The sequence below is a fragment of the Pseudophryne corroboree genome, unplaced genomic scaffold, assembly GCF_028390025.1.
Source record: "Pseudophryne corroboree isolate aPseCor3 unplaced genomic scaffold, aPseCor3.hap2 scaffold_298, whole genome shotgun sequence".
In the NCBI taxonomy this organism is placed as follows: domain Eukaryota; kingdom Metazoa; phylum Chordata; class Amphibia; order Anura; family Myobatrachidae; genus Pseudophryne; species Pseudophryne corroboree.
The window spans coordinates 411,210-429,250 of record NW_026969651.1 but is presented as its reverse complement, the minus strand read 5'-3'; the positions used below and the strand labels follow the sequence as shown (position 1 = coordinate 429,250).

The following is an 18,041-nucleotide window of genomic DNA, read 5'->3' as shown; positions in this document are numbered from 1 at the left end:
AAACTTAGCAAAAGTGTTTACTAAATAGCTGCTCGGCAAAGTTGCAATGCCGAGACTCCCCGACCAGCTGCCCAGGATGAACCCACCTTTCTAGTAGAATGGGTCTTCACCTAATTCAGTAACGGCAGTCCTGCCGTGGAATGAGCATGCTGAATCTTACCACAGATCCAGCGCATAATTGTCTACATGGAAGCAGGACACCCAATCCTGTTGGGAGCATACAGGACAAACAGAGCCTCTGTTTTCCTAATCTGAACCGTTCTGGTGACATAAATTTTCAAAGTTCTGACCACAGCCAGAGACTTTGACTCAACGAAGGTGTCAGTGGCCAAAGGCACCATGTGGAAAGATGAACCACCTTCGGCAGAAATAGTTGACGTGTCCTCAATTCTGCTCTATCTTCATGAAATATCAAATAAAGGCTCTTGTGATACTGCATGGTTTGTACTGTTTTCCATGTGCTCCCAGATCTTTCAAGCAAGAAGCATGGTCAAGAAAGTTCTGTTTGAAAAGAAACAACATTTACTGTCATTGTTATAGAATTTGGGAGAAAAAACAAGAAGAAATCTGCACTGTTGACGCACTGGACAGAATGAATGAATCATAAAATATAACCTTTATTAAGTATGTATTAAAATTGGATAAATATTAATATTATTATCCCAAACTGCAGTGAAACATAAAGGTTAAAATCACAGAACTAACATACATGTGCATAAGAAGAATAAAGAGATGTGAAAAAAAGGTTTAAAAAGCGTGTCCGTGTGTGATTATTTTTGAAGGCACAACCCTGGCGGGGTTGTTTATATAGATATATATGTTGCTAATAATCACTTTCTAGCGTAATGTTATTAAATAGCTGTTAGTATCTATGTCGTCAGGTACCACTGGGTCGTATCCTATATACTCCTGTGGGAAACTTGACTGCATAATTTGTGTTTCCCCTGGTCGGCTCTCGTATAATTCAGATCTCTTTGTCTCAGGTCTCTCTCCAGCCTAGTTTGCTGTCTGTTTCCACTTCTCTTTTCTTGAGCCGCTGCCTTCTATGCCCTTGTGCACTCTCCAGACTTCTCCTGTCTGCTTACTTTGTGCCTTCCAACGCACAATGCAAACTACAGGTAGTGCTGCAGGGCCCACACCCTTTTACTTGCCTTACAGAGCAGCTCTGGAGCTGTTACAGTGCCCAGCTGCAGCAAGAAATAAGCTTGAATGCTTCAGGGGCTGGGGCATAGCCAACATGAGCCCCACACCGACGGAGGGTGGAGGTGTTTAATGCAAACTAGGGGTCAGCCAAGCGCCGCAAAAGGCCGCCATGCCCTGCATGCCCCTTTTCTCTTTTCATATGCAGACGAGGGTTGAAGCCAACTTTGACCCACTGCTTGGATGACATCACCATATGCAAATCCATCTGCGGCAGGCCTTCCCCCAGGAATGCTTGCACTAGTTGTTGCATTTGGTTTGTTGTTTGGGGGTGCTTCAGTATTAGGCAGCCTTCTGCCCTCCCATGTTCATCTGAAAATATGTGTTCTCCCTGCAGTTGTTGTCCCCAGATGAGAGTTCCCTTGTGCTGCCTCAGTTGAATCTCCTTTACTTGACAGAGATGTGCCTGAGCAGCGGCCCTCCCCAGCCCTATCCCAAATCATACTTATTTTGCATAGGAGATACCATGGTCATGAAGATTGTTCTCCCAGGGTTAGGTTCATTCATTGCGTTCTGGGTATGCTGACCTCTGTGATTTCCCCAAATGTGGGAAACTCAACTGCATTATTTGTGGTAGTGGGGGACTGTGTTTGTGCTTTCCTCTGGTCAGCTCTGGTAAAAGTCAGATTTCTTTGTCTCAGATCTTCCTCTAGCCTTGTTCTTCTTTCAAGAGTTCCCTTGTGCTGCCTCAGTTGGATCTCCTTCACTTGACAGGGGGGTGCCCGAGCAGCGACCCTCCCCAGCTCTAGCCCAACTCCTACTTACCTGCCAGGTGAGATACTATGATCATGAAGTTGCTTCTCCCTGGGCAAGGCTGACCCATTGCACTCTGGGTGTGCTGCCCCTGCGATTTCCCCAAATATGGGAAACTTGATTGCATAATTTGTGTTTCCCCTAGTCGGCTCTCATATAATTCAGATCTCTTTGTCTCAGGTCTCTCTCCAGCCTAATTTGCTGTCTGTTTCCACTTCTTTTTTCTTGAGCCCCTCCCTTCTATACCCTTGTGCACTATCCTGACTTCTCCTCCTGTCTGCTTACTTTGTGCCTTCCGATGCACAATGCAAACTACAGGTAGTGCTGCAGGGCCCACACCCTTTTACTTGCCTTACAGAGCAGCTCTGGAGCTGTTACAGTGCCAAGCTGCTGCAAGAAATCAGCTTGAATGCTTCAGGGGCTGGGGCATGGCCAACATGAGCCCCACACCGAAGTAGGGTGGGGGTGTTTAATGCGAACTAAGGGTCATCCAAGCGCCGCAAAAGGCCGCCATGCCCTGCATACCCCTTTTCTCTTTTCATATGCAGATGAGGGTTCCAGCCAACTTTGGCCCACTGCTTGGATGACATCACTGTATGCAAATCCGTCTTCTGCAGACCTTCCCCCAGGAATGCTTGTACTAGTTGTTGCATTTGGTTTGTTGTTTGGGGGTGCTTCAGTATTAGGCAGCCTTCTGCCCTCCCATGTTCATCTGAAAATATGTGTTCTCCCGGCAGTTGTTGTCCCCAGATGAGAGTTCCCTTGTGCTGCCTCAGTTGAATCTCCTTTACTTGACAGAGATGTGCCTGAGCAGCGGCCCTCCCCAGCCCTATCCCAAATCATACTTATTTTGCATAGGAGATACCATGGTCATAAAGATTGTTCTCCCAGGGTGAGGTTCATTCATTGCATTCTGGGTATGCTGACCCCTGTGATTTCCCCAAATGTGGGAAACTCAACTGCATTATTTGTGGTAGTGGGGGACTGTGTTTGTGTTTTCCTCTGGTCAGCTCTGGTAAAAGTCAGATTTCTTTGTCTCAGATCTTCCTCTAGCCTTGTTCTTCTTTCGAGAGTTCCATTGTGCTGCCTCAGTTTGATCTCCTTCACTTGACAGGGGGGTACCCGAGCAGCGACCCTCCCCAGCTCTAGCCCAACTCCTACATAACTGCCAGGTGAGATACTATGATCATGAAGGTGCTTCTCCCAGGGCAAGGCTCACCCATTGCACTCTGGGTGTGCTGCTCCTGCGATTTCCCCAAATGTGGGAAACTTGACTGCATAATTTGCGTTTCCCCTGGTCGGCTCTCGTATAATTCAGATCTCTTTGTCTCAGGTCTCTCTCCAGCCTAGTTTGCTGTCTGTTTCCACTTCTCTTTTCTTGAGCCGCTGCCTTCTATGCCCTTGTGCACTCTCCTGACTTCTCCTGTCTGCTTACTTTGTGCCTTCCAACGCACAATGCAAACTACAGGTAGTGCTGCAGGGCCCACACCCTTTTACTTGCCTTTCAGAGCAGCTCTGGAGCTGTTACAGTGCCCAGCTGCTGCAAGAAATCAGCTTGAATGCTTCAGGGGCTGGGGCATAGCCAACATGAGCCCCACACCGACGGAGGGTGGAGGTGTTTAATGCGAACTAAGGGTCATCCAAGCGCCGCAAAAGGCCGCCATGCCCTGCATACCCCTTTTCTCTTTTCATATGCAGATGAGGGTTCCAGCCAACTTTGGCCCACTGCTTGGATGACATCACCGTATGCAAATACGTCTTCTGCAGACCTTCCCCCAGGAATGCTTGTACTAGTTGTTGCATTTGGTTTGTTGTTTGGGGTGCTTCAGTATTAGGCAGCCTTCTGCTCTCCCATGTTCATCTGAAAATATGTGTTCTCCCTGCAGTTGTTGTCCCCAGATGAGAGTTCTCTTGTGCTGCCTCAGTTGAATCTCCTTTACTTGACAGAGATGTGCCTGAGCAGCGGCCATCCCCAGCCCTATCCCAAATCATACTTATTTTGCATAGGAGATACCATGGTCATGAAGATTGTTCTTCCAGGGTGAGGTTCATTCATTGCATTCTGGGTATGCTGACCCCTGTGATTTCCCCAAATGTGGGAAACTCGACTGCATTATTTGTGGTAGTGGGGGACTGTGTTTGTGCTTTCCTCTGGTCAGCTCTGGTAAAAGTCAGATTTCTTTGTCTCAGATCTTCCTCTAGCCTTGTTCTTTTTTTGAGAGTTTCCTTGTGCTGCCTCAGTTGGATTTCCTTCACTTGACAGGGGGGTGCCCGAGCAGCGACCCTCCCCAGCTCTAGCCCAACTCCTACTTACCTGCCAGGTGAGATACTATGATCAGGAAGGTGCTTCTCCCAGGGCAAGGCTCACCCATTGCACTCTGGGTGTGCTGCTCCTACGATTTCCCCAAATGTGGGACACTTGACTACATAATTTGTGTTTCCTCTGGTCGGCTACTCGTATAATTCAGATCTCTTTGTCTCAGGTCTCTCTCCAGCCTAGTTTGCTGTCTGTTTCCACTTCTCTTTTCTTGAGCCCCTGCCCTTGCCCTTGTGCACTCTCCTGACTTCTCCTGTCTGCTTACTTTGTGCCTTCCAACGCACAATGCAAACTACAGGTAGTGCTGCAGGGCCAACACCCTTTTACTTGCCTTACAGAGCAGCTCTGGAGCTGTTACAGTGCCCAGCTGCTGCAAGAAATCAGCTTGAATGCTTCAGGGGCTGGGGCATAGCCAACATGAGCCCCACACCGACGGAGGGTGGAGGTGTTTAATGCGAACTAAGGGTCATCCAAGCGCCGCAAAAGGCCGCCATGCCCTGCATGCCCCTTTTCTCTTTTCATATGCAGATGAGGGTTCCAGCCAACTTTGGCCCACTGCTTGGATGACATCACCGTATGCAAATCCGTCTTCTGCAGACCTTTTCCCAGGAATGCTTGTACTAGTTGTTGCATTTGGTTTGTTGTTTGGGGGTGCTTCAGTATTAGGCAGCCTTCTGCTCTCCCATGTTCATCTGAAAATATGTGTTCTCCCTGCAGTTGTTGTCCCCAGATGAGAGTTCCCTTGTGCTGCCTCAGTTGAATCTCCTTTACTTGACAGGGATGTGCCTGAGCAGCGGCCCTCCCCAGCCCTATCCCAAATCATACTTATTTTGCATAGGAGATACCATTGTCATGAAGATTGTTCTCCCAGGGTGAGGTTCATTCATTGCATTCTGGGTATGCTGACCCCTGTCATTTCCCCAAATGTGGGAAACTCGACTGCATTATTTGTGGTAGTGGGGGACTGTGTTTGTGCTTTCCTCTGGTCAGCTCTGGTAAAAGTCAGATTTCTTTGTCTCAGATCTTCCTCTAGCCTTGTTCTTTTTTCGAGAGTTTCCTTGTGCTGCCTCAGTTGGATCTCCTTCACTTGACAGGGGGGTGCCCGAACAGCGACCCTCCCCAGCTCTAGCCCAACTCCTACTTACCTGCCAGGTGAGATACTATGATCAGGAAGGTGCTTCTCCCAGGGCAAGGCTCACCCAATGCACTCTGGGTGTGCTGCTCCTACGATTTCCCCAAATGTGGGACACTTGATTACATAATTTGTGTTTCCTCTGGTCGGCTCTCGTATAATTCAGATCTCTTTGTCTCAGGTCTCTCTCCAGCCTAGTTTGCTGTCTGTTTCCACTTCTCTTTTCTTGAGCCGCTCCCTTCTATGCCCTTGTGCACTATCCTGACTTCTCCCGTCTGCTTACTTTGTGCCTTCCAACGCATAATGCAAACTACAGGTAGTGCTGCAGGGCCCACACCCTTTTACTTGCTTTACAGAGCAGCTCTGGAGCTGTTACAGTGCCCAGCTGCAGCAAGAAATCAGCTTGAATGCTTCAGGGGCTGGGGCATAGCCAACATGAGCCCCACACCGAAGGAAGGTGGAGGTGTTTAATGCAAACTAGGGGTCATCCAAGCGCCGCAAAAGGCCGCCATGCCCTGCACACCCCTTTTTTATTTTCATATGCAGACGAGGGTTGAAGCCAACTTTGACCCACTGCTTGGATGACATCACCATATGCAAATCCATCTGCTGCAGGCCTTCCCCCAGGAATGCTTGCACTAGTAGTTGCATTTGGTTTGTTGTTTGGGGGTGCTTCAGTGTTAGGGAGCCTTCTGCCCTCCCATGTTCATCTGAAAATATGTGTTCTCCCTGCAGTTGTTGTCCCCAGATGAGAGTTCCCTTGTGTTGCCTCAGTTGAATCTCCTTTACTTGACAGAGATGTGCCTGAGCAGCGGCCCTCCCCAGCCCTATCCCAAATCATACTTATTTTGCATAGGAGATACCATGGTCATGAAGATTGTTCTCCCAGGGTGAGGTTCATTCATTGCACTCTGGGTATGCTGACCCCTGTGATTTCCCCAAATGTGGGAAACTCGACTGCATTATTTGTGGTAGTGGGGGACTGCGTTTGTGCTTTCCTCTGGTCAGCTCTGGTAAAAGTCAGATTTCTTTGTCTCAGATCTTCCTCTAGCCTTGTTCTTCTTTCGAGAGTTCCCTTGTGCTGCCTCAGTTGGATCTCCTTCACTTGACAGGGGGTGCCCGAGCAGCAATCCTCCACAGCTCTAGCCCAACTCCTACTTACCTGCCAGGTGAGATACTATGATCTTCACTGTTAGGGCAATCAGGATGTGGAATTCCCTGCCAGGGAAGGTGGTAATGGCGGACTCTGTAATTGGATTTAAAAAAGGAATGGATACATTTCTGAATGAAAAAGCTATCCAAGGTTATAATACTTAAAATATCAACATGGTTAATCCGGGGGTAACATGAGTTATAGTAGCTAACTAGTCATAAAACATTATTCAGCAAGTATGTAGAATCATCACAACTTAAAACAGGTTGAACACGATGGGCAATTTGCCTCTATTCAACCTCAAAAACTATGTTACTATATGTTACTATATTACTATGTTACTGTAGTATACAGAACACCACAATGTAATGAGCAGTGATAGTGAGCACTGATGAGGATACTAGAACTGACACTGAGCAGCAAGATGCAGCACTGGACTATTAGTAATGTACTGTAGTATGCTGAGCACCACAATGCAGCACAAGACAATGAGCAGTGATACTGAGCACTGATGAGGATACTACTGAGAACTGACACTGAGCAGGAGAGACACACTACTAGTATTACTGAGCAGCAATAAGTAACCACTGATACTGAGCACTGATATTGAGATTTCCACTGAGAGAACATAGCCACGTCCTCTCCGCTCTCTCTTCAATGCACGAGTAAAAATGGCGGCAACGCGCAGCTCTTTATATGGAATCCGAATCTCGAGAGAATCCGACAGCGGGATGATGACATTTTCCCTTGTTCAGGTTTTCCGAGTCAGGCGGGAACAACCGAGCCTGCCTCGGACCAGTGTAAACCACATGGAGTTCGTCGGGAATTCGGTTCTCGGAAAACCGAACCCGCTCCTCTCTACCTTATACCCATCAATTTTTTTATTTTCAATCTAAGCCCCTGCAGTTTTCTGTAAGCATCTGCTTCGCTATGATGATCAACAAGTCACAAGGGCAAACACTCAGGGCTTGAGGCGTAGATCTTAGGACCAGCTGCTACAAGCATGGCAGAGGTGTCACTATCACTGGTGACACCCAGAGAGGTGGCGAAGGAGATTGTAATGCAGTGCGCGCAGATAAGCAGCGCAATGGTAAAAAGGAGGCATGGTTTCATAGGTAGGGGCGTGGCCTGGTGGCCTGAATCTACATTTTGTTGCTCCGGGTGTCCCGGGGGTTGGGGGCTGCACCCGGGGACTAGTGTGTGTGCGGTGCTGGCTCCTGCACAGTGACAGGGCATGGCCACCCAGCATGACGCCTCCATTCTTGACCATGCTGTAATTGCAGTCGCACTGCAGTTCAGCGTGATCATAAAAAATGGTGTAGCCTCCTGCTGGTGCAAACTGTATGTGCGCGCAGGAAGCCGCCACCATTTTTGTGATCACAGCGGCTGAATGTGATGTCATACAGCCGCTGTGACCACGCCCCCTGTGTCTCCTCCGTTGCAGACCCCATTTTGAAGCCTTGCCCCCGCACCGCTCCATCCCTGACTTGGAAATGGAGTGTTGCTGACCCCCCTCTCCCCCCCCCGCCCCGATTGACAGGCAGAGGCGATCGCATTCTCTGCGGGGTGCCGCAGAAAATGCAGGCACATGCGTATGCTGTTAGCAATTTTTGCAGTTGGATCGCTTATTGTGATTGCATTCCAACCTGAATCAGGCCCTATTACCTATCACAATGCGCTGCGGGCAGTACAAAATTGGGTTAATATAGGAGTAAAACTCCCAGACCTGTGCTCCTTAACTGTACCTGGTGGCTAGTGGAGCGGCTGCCCAGTAATCAGTGTCCACGCCAGTGCGCACACGGTCCACCCCCTACGGCCACGCTCCCCTTCATCAGCGGCCTCGTGATCCGGAAGGGCGGTGTGTGTGTGACTGACCTTAGGAAGAAACTGGAGCCTCCGCTGCAGTGACCCAGCAACCAGGGCACGGGAGTATACAGCGCCGCTGGGAGTGATGAAGCTGCAGTAAAGATGTCTATTAGACCTAGCCTGCTGCAGCCCTTGTAGATTCTCATAAAACAAGTTCTTCTTTTCTTGTCAAAATTAATAGCTAAGAATAGGCTGCCTGAGGCAGGCCCCTGTTAAGTGGCCTGCTACTGAAGGCACCAACTACAAACTGAGCTCCCTGTTCATGGAAGCGGGGTTATAGAGGAGGATGCGCTGAGCATCTTGGGAACAGTCAAAAGCTTTGAGCCGGTTGGTGCCTCAGATCAAGATCCTACTCTACACCCCAATGTGAATCCTTGTGGAGTCCAGTGTACCCCACAGAAGAAATTAATGTGTCACACCCATTGGCAGCAACCTTAGAATAGCTGCTGACGGGCACAATTGAGAAAGGAAGGGGGGGGGGGGACATTTGAATCCAGCACATAGATGCAATTCAAATATGTAATTTGTACCTTCCTATTTTAAAATATAATGGATGAACCTCACCCTGTGAGAACAATCTTCATGATCAAGAGATCTCATATGCAAAATAAGTATGAGTTGGGATAGGGCTGGGGAGGGTGGCTGCTCGGGCAGCCCCTCCCCCGTCAAGTTAAGGAGATTCAACTGAGGACGCACAAGGGAACTCTCGTCTGGGGACAACAACTGCAGGGAGACCACATCTGTTCAGATGAACATGGGAGGGTGGAAGGCTGCCTAATATTGAAGCACCATCAAATATCAAACCATATGCAACAACTAGTACAAGCATTCCTGGGGGAAGGTCTGCAGAAGACGGATTTGCATACGGTGATGTCATCCAAGATGTGGGCCAAAGTTGGCTGGAACCCTCATCTGCATATGAAAAGAGAAAAGGGGCATGCAGGGCATGGCGGCCTTTTGCGGTGCTTGGATGACCCCTAGTTCGCATTAAACACCCCCACCCTACTTTGGTGTGGGGCTCATGTTGGCCATGCCCCATCCCCTGAAGCATTCAAGCTGATTTCTTGCAGCAGCTGGGCACTGTAACAGCTCCAGAGCTGTTCTGTAAGGCAAGTAAAAGGGTGTGGGCCCTGCAGCACCACCTGTAGTTCGCATTGTGCGTTGGAAGGCACAAAGTAAGCAGACGGGAGGAGAAGTCAGGATAGTGCGCAAGGGCATCCTTTTCTCTTAGTCCGTAGAGGATGCTGGGGTCACATTAAGAACCATGGGGTATAGACGGGATCCGCAAGAGACATGGGCACTTTAAGACTTTCAAAGGGTGTGAACTGGCTCCTCCCTCTATGCCCCTCCTCCAGACTCCAGTTATAGGAACTGTGCCCAGGGAGACGGACATTTCGAGGAAAGGATTTATTGTTAAACTAAGGTGAGCATCTTACCAGCTCACACCTTAAGCATGCCGCAGAACGTGGCATTCAACAGAACACAAGCCAACGGCATGAACAATTGCAGCAAAAAGCTGACCAGAACCATAACATAACATGTGTATAACCACAAGTAATAACTGCAGACACAGTATGGACTGGGACGGGTGCCCAGCATCCTCTACGGACTAAGAGAAAAGGATTTACCGGTAGGTATTAAAATCCTATTTTCTCATACGACCTAGAGGATGCTGGGGTCACATTAAGAACCATGGGGTTATACCAAAGCTCTTGAACGGGTGGGAGAGTGCGTACGACTCTGCAGCACCGAATGACCCAACTTGAGGTTATCATCAGCCAAGGTATCAAACTTGTAAAACTTAGCAAAAGTGTTTACTAAATAGCTGCTCGGCAAAGTTGCAATGCCGAGACTTCCCGACCAGCTGCCCAGGATGAACCCACCTTTCTAGTAGAATGGGTCTTCACCTAATTCAGTAACGGCAATCCTGCCATGGAATGAGCATGCTGAATCTTACCACAGATCCAGCGCATAATGGTCTACATGGAAGCAGGACACCCAATCCTGTTGGGAGCATACAGGACAAACAGAGCCTCTGTTTTCCTAATCTGAACCGTTCTGGTGACATAAATTTTCAAAGTTCTGACCACAGCCAGAGACTTTGACTCAACGAAGGTGTCAGTGGCCAAAGGCACCATGTGGAAAGATGAACCACCTTCGGCAGAAATTGTTGACGTGTCCTCAATTCTGCTCTATCTTCATGAAAGATCAAATAAAGGCTCTTGTGATACTGCATGGTTTGTACTGTTTTCCATGTGCTCCCAGATCTTTCAAGCAAGTAGCATGGTCAAGAAAGTTCTGTTTGAAAAGAAACAACATTTACTGTCATTGTTAAAGAATTTGGGAGAAAAAACAAGAAGAAATCTGCACTGTTGACGCACTGGACAGAATGAATGAATCATAAAATATAACCTTTATTAAGTATGTATTAAAATTGGATAAATATTAATATTATTATCCCAAACTGCAGTGAAACATAAAGGTTAAAATCACAGAACTAACATACATGTGCATAAGAAGAATAAAGAGATGTGAAAAAAAGGTTTAAAAAGCGTGTCCGTGTGTGATTATTTTTGAAGGCACAACCCTGGCGGGGTTGTTTATATAGATATATATGTTGCTAATAATCACTTTCTAGCGTAATGTTATTAAATAGCTGTTAGTATCTATGTCGTCAGGTACCACTGGGTCGTATCCTATATACTCCCTTCACTCAATAGGGGTTACCTCCCGGGAAGCCATCCCCATTGGCGAATTTGTGGGGGTGATTGAGTATAACCGGTAAGCTAACCTCCAATTTGTGGGGTGCTTAGGTAGATGGGGATCACTTATTTCTCTGTGTCCCCTAAGACTATATTCCTAAATTCAATACCACAGGGGGATAGCTTTCTATATCGGATAAGGAATCACTTGATAGGGAAATCTCTATGCATCATGGAAAGATCATATTTATTAATATCCAAACTAAAAAAATGATGAATAGCTTTAATTTAGCTGTTTAGATATAGTTAATTGGCGAGATATACCAACAGGTGCGGTTGCCTTAAGGAATATGGCAATTCCAATATAAATAGCAGCCCTCCTTCATATAATCAGCCAGATCTTATTAAATCTGGTCCAGATATAGCCGTTCAGATATACTTAATTGACAACATATATCAATCGGTGGGGTTGCCTTAAGGAATATAGCAATTCCAATTCTCATATAAATAGCAACCTTCCTTCATATATTCAGCCAGATCTTATTTAATCTGATCTAGGCGTAGGCAATAATGCTTTCCTTAGAGGTATAGCCACCTCAATTCTTATTAGGAAGCAAAGTGTCTGTCATAATGGTTTATCCAATTCATCTAAGAAATAATATATTCCATGTGTCAGAGATTCATTACTCTCTATTTACACTGTTAAAGAGTTAATTCTTATTATGTTACAGTGTAATGAAATTATCATATAGGGAGATGTGGCAATTCCATGTGCTATATATATAATAACCCTTAGTGGTCCAGATTCCACAATGAGGAATTTTCTTATAAACCGCTGAAACACACAGCTGTTTGACTGACTTCCAAATATATCTATCTCACTTTGTAACAGTCTTATGATAGAGAAACTGTTACATATTCGGTCACTTAGTTATCTAAAGGTAAACAGACTCAGTGTGAGGGTAATATAATATATCAAATGCGCTGTCAATAATCGTGGTAACTGGTGTAATAATGTGGTATATTGAGTATGCTAGTAAGGCATATAACTGCTCTCCAGCCTTTAAGTGTTACCAATCAATTTGTTACACTGTAAAGGATTTATGGTGTCCTGTTAGGACATGCAGCTGCTAGGCTGACTCAAAGATTTATCCATTTGTAACAATTATGTAACAGTTATATACATGTTACTGGTATTACATAGAAATAGTATGACACAGGCCAGCAGTCCCATGTGTCTAGATTCCACAATAGGAGATTTTCTTTGTCTTATAAACTGCTGGAACACACAGCTGCTAGACTGACTTCAAATATATATATTACTTTGTAACAGTCTTATAGTAAAGAGACTGTTACACACTGTCATTTAGTTATCTCAAGGTTAGCAGATTCTGTGTGAGGATAGTGTTCTGTTAGAACATGCAGCTGCTAGGCTGACTCATAGAAAATGTATCCATTTGTAACAAATGACACATACAGCATTAAATTAATATCTATAGCAGCCCATGTGACATCTCTACTCTTATCATAATTGTCTGGTTATTGCCAATCTGGACAGCAGGAGTGATATATATTCACTAGTCCCAATATCCCATCATATAAATATACCCACACTGATATACTTTCTTATCAAGAGTTATTAGTAGCTATCTGTATGCACTTTAGACATTGTATCTGCTAAGTGACATCATATCTAGTGTATTCCTTTCTTATAGCTCAGCTTCTATTCCCTATTAGTGGAGACTAACAGCTAACATCATAATCATATATTTTTGTTTTATAACATTTCACATGAGTCAAATACACGCGGACACGCCGTGCCCTACACGTGTGTTTCACTGCATCTATGGCAACTTACATTAAAGCTAACAAGAAAGCACACTCGTTCTGTCTTTAAACTGATAAAAGAAACCCCAATAATATGGGGCATGCAAAAATTGAGATAAAACTCAGTTTTGCTCCTCTCCACGGAAATCTTTAATAAAAGGCGAAATATTTGTTAGTTCTGAAGAGAAACCAGAGCATGACCAAGATTCCACCTGTCGCCTGAGTGCCATGCCAGCAGTTCTCATTGAGCTCAAAGTGAGCACCCAATTTGAAAGAAAGATAGCAGATTTCTCACCAGGCTTCCCCTAGCTATAAACATGGTTTGTACTCTTTTCCATGTGTTCCCAGATCTTTCAAGCAATTAGTATAGTCAAGAAAGTTCTGTTTGAAAAGAAACAAACATTTACTGTCATTTCTATGCAAATGAGCTTACATTAAAGCACACTCGTTCTATCTTTAAACAGATAAAATAAAACCCCAATAAGATGGGGAATGCAAAATTTGAGATAAAACTCAGTTTTGCTCCTCTCCACGGAAATCTTTAGTAAAAGGCGAAAGATTTGTTCGTTCTGAAGAGAAACCAGAGCATGACCAAGATTCCACCTGTCGCCTGAGTGCCATGCCAGCAGTCCTCATTCAGCTCAAAGTGAGCACCCAATTTGAAAGAAAGAAAGCAGATTTCTCACCAGGCTTCCCCTTGCTATAAGCATGGTTTGTACTCTTTTCCATGTGCTCCCAGATCTTTCAAGCAAGTAGCATGGTCAAGAAAGTTCTGTTTGAAAAGAAACAGACATTTACTGTCATTGTTATACAAATAAACTTACATTAAAGCCAACAAGAAAGCACACTCATTCTGTCCTTAAACTGATAAAAGAAACCCCAATAATATGGGGCATGCAAAAATTGAGATAAAACTCAGTTTTGCTCCTCTCCACGGAAATCTTTAATAAATGGCGAAAGATTTGTTCATTCTGAAGAGAAACCAGAGCATGACCAAGATTCCACCTGTCGCCTGAGTGCCATGCCAGCAGTCCTCATTCAGATCAAAGTGAGCGCCCAATTTGAAAGAAAGCAGATTTCTCACCTGGCTTCTCCTTGCTATAAGCATGGTTTGTACTGTATTCCATGTGCTCCCAGATCTTTCAAGCAAGTAGCATGGTCAAGAAAGTTCTGTTTGAAAAGAAACAAACATTTACTGTAATTTCTATGCAAATGAGCTTTCATTAAAGCACACTCATTCTATCTTTAAACCGATAAAAGAAAATCCAAAAAGATGGGGCATGCAAAAATTGAGGTAAAACTCAGTTTTGCTCCTCTCCACGGAAATCTTTAGTAAAAGGCGAAAGATTTGTTCGTTCTGAAGAGAAACCAGAGCATGACCAAGATTTTCATCTGAAAATATGTGTTCTCCCTGCAGTTGTTGTCCCCAGATGAGAGTTCCCTTGTGCTGCCTCAGTTGAATCTCCTTTACTTGACAGAGATGTGCCTGAGCAGCGGCCCTCCCCAGCCCTATCCCAAATCATACTTATTTTGCACAGGAGATACCATGGTCATGAAGATTGTTCTCCCAGGGTGAGGTTCATTCATTGCATTCTGGGTATGCTGACCCCTGTGATTTCCCCAATGTGGGAAACTCGACTGCATTATTTGTGGTAGTGGGGGACTGTGTTTGTGCTTTCCTCTGGTCAGCTCTGGTAAAAGTCAGATTTCTTTGTCTCAGATCTTCCTCTAGCCTTGTTCTTCTTTCGAGAGTTCCCTTGTGCTGCCTCAGTTGGATCTCCTTCACTTGACAGGGGGTGCCCGAGCAGCAATCCTCCACAGCTCTAGCCCAACTCCTACTTACCTGCCAGGTGAGATACTATGATCTTCACTGTTAGGGCAATCAGGATGTGGAATTCCCTGCCAGGGAAGGTGGTAATGGCGGACTCTGTAATTGGATTTAAAAAAGGAATGGATACATTTCTGAATGAAAAAGCTATCTAAGGTTATAATACTTAAAATATCAACATGGTTAATCCGGGGGTAACATGAGTTATAGTAGCTAACTAGTCATAAAACATTATTCAGCAAGTATGTAGAATCATCACAACTTAAAACAGGTTGAACACGATGGGCAATTTGCCTCTATTCAACCTCAAAAACTATGTTACTATATGTTACTATATTACTATGTTACTGTAGTATACAGAAAACCAAAATGCAATGAACAGTGATAGTGAGCACTGATGAGGATACTAGAACTGACACTGAGCAGCAAGATGCAGCACTGGACTATTAGTAATGTACTGTAGTATGCTGAGCACCACAATGCAGCACAAGACAATGAGCAGTGATACTGAGCACTGATGAGGATACTACTGAGAACTGACACTGAGCAGGAGAGACACACTACTAGTATTACTGAGCAGCAATAAGTAACCACTGATACTGAGCACTGATATTGAGATTTCCACTGAGAGAACATAGCCACGTCCTCTCCGCTCCCTCTTCAATGCACGAGTAAAAATGGCGGCAACGCGCAGCTCTTTATATGAAATCCGAATCTCGCGAGAATCCGACAGCGGGATGATGACATTTTCCCTTGTTCAGGTTTTGCGAGTCAGGCGGGAACAACCGAGCCTGCCTCGGACCAGTGTAAACAACGTGGAGTTCGTGGGGAATTCGGTTCTCGGAGAACCGAACCCGCTCCTCTCTACCTTATACCAATCAATTTTTTTATTTTCAATCTAAGCCCCTGCAGTTTTCTGTAAGCATCTGCTTCGCTATGATGATCAACAAGTCACAAGGGCAAACACTCAGGGCTTGAGGCGTAGATCTTAGGACCAGCTGCTACAAGCATGGCAGAGGTGTCACTATCACTGGTGACACCCAGAGAGGTGGCGAGGGAGATTGTAATGCAGTGCGCGCAGATAAGCAGCGCAATGGTAAAAAGGAGGCATGGTTTCATAGGTAGGGGCGTGGCCTGGTGGCCTGAATCTACATTTTGTTGCTCCGGGTGTCCCGGGGGTTGGGGGCTGCACCCGGGGACTAGTGTGTGAGCGGTGCTGGCTCCTGCACAGTGAAAGGGCATGGCCACCCAGCATGACGCCTCCCTTCTTGACCATGCTGTAATTGCAGTCGCACTGCAGTTCAGCGTGATCATAAAAAATGGTGTAGCCTCCTGCTGGTGCAGACTGTATGTGCGCGCAGGAAGCCGCCACCATTTTTGTGATCACAGCGGCTGAATGTGATGTCATACAGCCGCTGTGACCACGCCCCCTGTGTCTACTCCGTTGCAGACCCCATTTTGAAGCCTTGCCCCCGCACTGCTCCATCCCTGACTTGGAAATGGAGTGTTGCTGACCCACCTATCCCCCCCCGCCCCGATTGACAGGCAGAGGCGATCGCATTCTCTGCGGGGTGCCGCAGAAAATGCAGGCACATGCGTATGCTCTTAGCAATTTTTGCAGTTGGATCGCTTATTGTGATTGCAATCCAACCTGAATCAGGCCCTATTACCTATCACAATGCGCTGCGGGCAGTACAAAATTGGGTTAATATAGGAGAAAAACCCCCAGACCTGTGCTCCTTAACTGTACCTGGTGGCTAGTGGAGCGGCTGCCCAGTAATCAGTGTCCACGCCAGTGCGCACACGGTCCACCCCCTACGGCCACGCTCCCCTTCATCAGCGGCCTCGTGATCCGGAAGGGTGGTGTGTGTGTGACTGACCTTAGGATGAAACCGGACCCTCCGCTGCAGTGACCCAGCAACCAGGGCACGGGAGTATACAGCGCCGCTGGGAGTGATGAAGCTGCAGTAAAGATGTCTATTAGACCTAGCCTGCTGCAGCCCTTGTAGATTCTCATAAAACAAGTTCTTCTTTTCTTGTCAAAATGTATAGCTAAGAATAGGCTGCCTGAGGCAGGCCCCTGTTAAGTGGCCTGCTACTGAAGGCACCAACTACAAACTGAGCTCCCTGTTCATGGAAGCGGGGTTATAGAGGAGAATGCACTGAGCATCTTGGGAACAGTCAAAAGCTTTGAGCCGGTTGGTGCCTCAGATCAAGATCCTACTCTACACCCCAATGTGAATCCTTGTGGAGTCCAGTGTACCCCACAGAAGAAATTAATGTGTCACACCCATTGGCAGCAACCTTAGAATAGCTGCTGACGGGCACAATTGAGAAAGGAAGGGGGGGGGGGGGGGGGACATTTGAATCCAGCACATAAATGCAATTCAAATATGTAATTTGTACCTTCCTATTTTAAAATATAATGGATGAACCTCACCCTGTGAGAACAATCTTCATGATCAAGAGATCACATATGCAAAATAAGTATGAGTTGGGATAGGGCTGGGGAGGGTGGCTGCTCGGGCAGCCCCTCCCCCGTCAAGTTAAGGAGATTCAACTGAGGAAGCACAAGGGAACTCTCGTCTGGGGACAACAACTGCAGGGAGACCACATCTTTTCAGATGAACATGGGAGGGCGGAAGGCTGCCTAATACTGAAGCATCATCTAATATCAAACCATATGCAACATCTAGTACAAGCCTTCCTGGGGGAAGGTCTGCAGCAGACGGATTTGCATACAGTGATGTTATTCAAGCAGTGGGCCAAAGTTGGCTGGAACCCTCATCTGCATATGAAAAGAGAAAAGGGGCGTGCAGGGCATGGCGGCCTTTTGCAGTGCTTGGATGACCCCTAGTTCTCATTAAACACCCCCACCCTCCTTTGGTGTGGGGCTCATGTTGGCCATGCCCCATCCCCTGAAGCATTCAAGCTGATTTCTTGCAGCAGCTGGGCACTGTAACAGCTCCAGAGCTGTTCTGTAAGGCAAGTAAAAGGGTGTGGGCCCTGCAGCACCACCTGTAGTTTGCATTGTGCGTTGGAAGGCACAAAGTAAGCAGACGGGAGGAGAAGTCAGGATAGTGCGCAAGGGCATCCTTTTCTCTTAGTCCGTAGAGGATGCTGGGGTCACATTAAGAACCATGGGGTATAGACGGGATCCGCAAGAGACATGGGCACTTTAAGACTATCAAAGGGTGTGAACTGGCTCCTCCCTCTATGCCCCTCCTCCAGACTCCAGTTATAGGAACTGTGCCCATGGAGAC

General features: G+C 46.4%; 13 non-coding genes and 1 pseudogene across 13 annotated transcripts; 10 read left to right on the top strand and 4 right to left on the bottom strand.

Annotated features, from left to right (window-relative positions):
- The first annotated feature begins 1,641 nt into the window (after nt 1–1,641).
- Nucleotides 1,642–1,805, top strand: LOC135015789 (U1 spliceosomal RNA). The gene has a single exon (XR_010213973.1). It is a non-coding gene; the product is annotated as a U1 spliceosomal RNA (small nuclear RNA).
- A 152-nt stretch (nt 1,806–1,957) lies between these two features.
- Nucleotides 1,958–2,092, top strand: LOC135015984 (U1 spliceosomal RNA; annotated as a pseudogene).
- A 702-nt stretch (nt 2,093–2,794) lies between these two features.
- Nucleotides 2,795–2,958, top strand: LOC135016092 (U1 spliceosomal RNA). The gene has a single exon (XR_010214237.1). It is a non-coding gene; the product is annotated as a U1 spliceosomal RNA (small nuclear RNA).
- A 152-nt stretch (nt 2,959–3,110) lies between these two features.
- On the top strand, nt 3,111–3,273 carry LOC135015966 (U1 spliceosomal RNA). Its single transcript, XR_010214126.1, has one exon. It is a non-coding gene; the product is annotated as a U1 spliceosomal RNA (small nuclear RNA).
- Nucleotides 3,274–3,943: 670 nt separating this feature from the next.
- On the top strand, nt 3,944–4,107 carry LOC135015755 (U1 spliceosomal RNA). Its single transcript, XR_010213941.1, has one exon. It is a non-coding gene; the product is annotated as a U1 spliceosomal RNA (small nuclear RNA).
- Nucleotides 4,108–4,259: 152 nt separating this feature from the next.
- Nucleotides 4,260–4,423, top strand: LOC135015936 (U1 spliceosomal RNA). The gene has a single exon (XR_010214102.1). It is a non-coding gene; the product is annotated as a U1 spliceosomal RNA (small nuclear RNA).
- Nucleotides 4,424–5,091: 668 nt separating this feature from the next.
- Nucleotides 5,092–5,255, top strand: LOC135015810 (U1 spliceosomal RNA). Its single transcript, XR_010213993.1, has one exon. It is a non-coding gene; the product is annotated as a U1 spliceosomal RNA (small nuclear RNA).
- A 152-nt stretch (nt 5,256–5,407) lies between these two features.
- Nucleotides 5,408–5,570, top strand: LOC135015971 (U1 spliceosomal RNA). Its single transcript, XR_010214129.1, has one exon. It is a non-coding gene; the product is annotated as a U1 spliceosomal RNA (small nuclear RNA).
- A 671-nt stretch (nt 5,571–6,241) lies between these two features.
- Nucleotides 6,242–6,405, top strand: LOC135015872 (U1 spliceosomal RNA). Its single transcript, XR_010214051.1, has one exon. It is a non-coding gene; the product is annotated as a U1 spliceosomal RNA (small nuclear RNA).
- A 6,627-nt stretch (nt 6,406–13,032) lies between these two features.
- On the bottom strand, nt 13,033–13,148 carry LOC135016060 (U5 spliceosomal RNA). Its single transcript, XR_010214205.1, has one exon. It is a non-coding gene; the product is annotated as a U5 spliceosomal RNA (small nuclear RNA).
- A 275-nt stretch (nt 13,149–13,423) lies between these two features.
- Nucleotides 13,424–13,539, bottom strand: LOC135016010 (U5 spliceosomal RNA). The gene has a single exon (XR_010214158.1). It is a non-coding gene; the product is annotated as a U5 spliceosomal RNA (small nuclear RNA).
- Nucleotides 13,540–13,825: 286 nt separating this feature from the next.
- On the bottom strand, nt 13,826–13,941 carry LOC135016051 (U5 spliceosomal RNA). Its single transcript, XR_010214197.1, has one exon. It is a non-coding gene; the product is annotated as a U5 spliceosomal RNA (small nuclear RNA).
- Nucleotides 13,942–14,211: 270 nt separating this feature from the next.
- On the bottom strand, nt 14,212–14,327 carry LOC135016041 (U5 spliceosomal RNA). The gene has a single exon (XR_010214187.1). It is a non-coding gene; the product is annotated as a U5 spliceosomal RNA (small nuclear RNA).
- Nucleotides 14,328–14,471: 144 nt separating this feature from the next.
- On the top strand, nt 14,472–14,634 carry LOC135016082 (U1 spliceosomal RNA). Its single transcript, XR_010214227.1, has one exon. It is a non-coding gene; the product is annotated as a U1 spliceosomal RNA (small nuclear RNA).
- Nucleotides 14,635–18,041: the final 3,407 nt, after the last annotated feature.